Raw genomic sequence first — 3,135 nt, 5'->3', positions numbered from 1 at the left:
GGGGCGGCTCCGCGAAACGGAGAGTTTCGCCCTCTCCGCGCCTCCCTCCCGCAGAGCCCGGGCCGTTTGGCAGGTTCCCGCCCCGGCGGCGCCCGGTGCGCGGCGCCCTCGGCTGCCGCTGCAGCGCTGCCCGGTGCCGGGGCGCCGCGTAGCTGCGCTCCGGGCGGCTTAGGAAATCCGCGCAGCCCCGGCAGCGGGAAGCGGCGGGTTTTAAGGCTGCCCCCGGCACCGGCTGCCGCTCGCCCGCCCCCTCACCGCTGGCGCTGAGCGCAAACACTCGCGCTTTCGGACACCAATTTGCTAATTAGCCCAACATGTTTTGTTCAGCCCTTTGTGCGTGTCCTGTGGGTGTCCCAGTTACCTAAGGTCACCAAGAGATTAAGCACCTTTCCTCTTTGGAAAGCTAAGGGAGCTACATCATGGTATGTTCCCTGCGAATCAAGATATTTTCCCGTTTTTAATAAAACGTAGTCCTTTATTGTTTTTTTTCTATTCGCGTTCCTGAGGTTTATACACAAGTTTTTCAGGCTGTGTGCTTCCTGCTGGCTACTGTAATTATAGTAACAGGACTGACAAATAAAAGGGAGAACTGCGGGAGAAAGAAAGCACAACTGCACATCACAACAGATTCCATTGGAAAAAGGAAGCGTGACTTGGGGAGAAACAGCAAATAAACACCGCATGCAAGTTACAAACATGTAGATGGGTACAAAAATGTTAAATCGTAGCTTCAAGCCAGTCCATTTCCCCCAAAAGAATGCTTTAGGTATGGAATTACTTAAAGCTCTTGTTTCTGAATGCTATTGAGGACTGTGATCTTCACGATGCCTTCGGGTTGTTTCTTGTGGCTGGATAATCATTCCGAATTTCAAGGTGGATTAAAGCTATACTAAAACTCCACTATTGATGCAAAGCCAGATAAATTGGATATTATATTGTATCGTATTCCTGCGTTAGTTTATGTTGGCAAGGTTTTGCAAGAGACCTTTATCACCCGCTCATGTTAGCTTAACAATTCGTGTTTCCCCCCACCGAATATATGGATGACAAAATAATGGCTTTCACACCTGCTTTTTCAGTTTGATGTTACGTACAATTCGGTAATATGTACAAGGTATGGTGCAATGCCAGCCACAGCCTATACTAAATTACAAACAAATCCACCCACACATTACTAGAGAGTAAGTATCATAAAGGCTGAAAAGCAAGTTTTATAAATTGGATTAAAGCCAATTAATTCCTGGCACGAATTTAAACTAAAGCTATGTTGTCAAGGTTAGTTACATAGTGTTCACGTCTATTAAAGTCACATTTTAAATTATAATATGTATATTAGATCAAAAAAAGGAAGCAATTGATACACAATGTGAAGAAAAGGTGAAAAGTTAACATACTCTACATCACAGGAAGTTCACGTTGAAGTCAAAGCGAAAGTTTCTATTATTCTTTTCACAACTCATAACTTCGATATACTCCTCTATGTCTTTTTTCTCCTGCAAGTATTACAAAATTATAGCAGGGCCAGGTGGATACTTGCAGACCTGACTCATGGCAATGTCCGGTGGTAATATCTCCCTGCAGAAGGTGCTTCGGCTGCTGATTTTGATTCTGACTGAGACAACACTTTCTGTTTTATGAGGGGTATCTTTATGATTGTTGAAAGGAAATGACTATAATCATTATGCTTCTTTCTGAAAAGATTTCTAAAGGACATCAGAAACAAGTATGATGAAGGATGTTTGATGGCATTTTCTGGCTGGGCAATTTTACTTGCAGAAGGCCTGCAGCATCCCAGCTATAGTTTAGTTAATTATTTTTGTTATGTGACATGATTAACGGAAGAGRGATGCTTCCTTTTTAACTGTAAAACAAAAAAAAATAGTAGAATAGTGTTGCAAGACTTGTAGGTCTAATTCTGCACTAAATTAGCAACAGGTAAAACCACCAAAACATGTAGATTTTAGGCATTGATTAGTCACGAAATAGGTCATTTAAAAGCCGACTGAGTTAATATTCTAAGTATTGCATATTAATTCCTTCCTCATGCAAAAAACAACTATATTTAAATGTATATATATTTATATATACTTATATTTCTAGAATTAACTTCGAGGGAAGTTATAATTCGTATTTTTGTTTACAGAAGTTTAGCAGTATTGCTTGTGACCAAGAATTACCATAATAAGGCCCTTAAAGTGCTTTTTTTCCTTTCTTTATTTCTTTTTTGCGTGTGATGGGAACTTGATAATTTGAGCACAGCTGGATTCTCTGCTTCTTGTGTAGCCAGGTCATTACTTTTTCCCATGACTTTTTCCACAAACAAGGGGGTAAAAGTCAGCACAGGAAAATGTGATTGCGAAGCAGCAAGCAACCGAAGCTTACAGGAGAGTCAGACGCATAAGTAATACCTACTGCTAACTTCCTTTAACTGCTTAGATTGCAGGCTGATCCCTGTAAAACTGGTTATGTCTCTCGCAGTAGTAACTGTAAATCAGGCCCTCGACACGTGCTGTCTCTGCCTTGATGTCCGTGGCAGGTTTCTGGGACGGAACTAGGGCGGTGTTTTATGAGCTGATATTATTGTCAAACAGGTTCCCTCCCTGAATTGGCTCATACATGTTTACATTCAAACCAACTTTTCCGTGGTGTCTACACGGACGGCTACAACTGACAGATTACGTATGCTGCCTGGGGAGCCGTGACACTGAAGCCGCAGGGTAACTCGCCTCCCAGGCTGGCAACTACTGCAGAATGCAGCTTTTCCGAGCTCCCCTGAAACTTAAAGCAATTCAGCAAGTAAAGCAGTTTAAAGCATTAAATGATGTTAGTCAGAGCGGTAATAAAATCTCCATACTGTACCGTCGTTACTTGTTTTCCCTTTGAAGCAGTGAATCCCTCACGTCCTCCTTGTAGTTATGTGCCTTTTCCCCTCAAAATGGCCCTTTCAGATTAACCAAGAACACCAGAAACACGGACAGCAAAGGTTTCTGCTCTGGATTCTCGCCTCCCACAGCTACCATGACTTGACATTGGCCCTTCATCCGCGACCTTGCCTCGGGGCAGCAGCGCCCGCACCGCCGCAGGACCGGACCCTGCGCGGGCAGCCGCCGCCCCGGGGCCCGGGGCCGCTGCGGG

The sequence above is a fragment of the Apteryx rowi genome, unplaced genomic scaffold (assembly GCF_003343035.1).
Source record: "Apteryx rowi isolate R43461 unplaced genomic scaffold, aptRow1 scaffold_7, whole genome shotgun sequence".
NCBI classification, from domain to species: domain Eukaryota; kingdom Metazoa; phylum Chordata; class Aves; order Apterygiformes; family Apterygidae; genus Apteryx; species Apteryx rowi.
Note: the sequence above shows the minus strand (reverse complement) of the source record.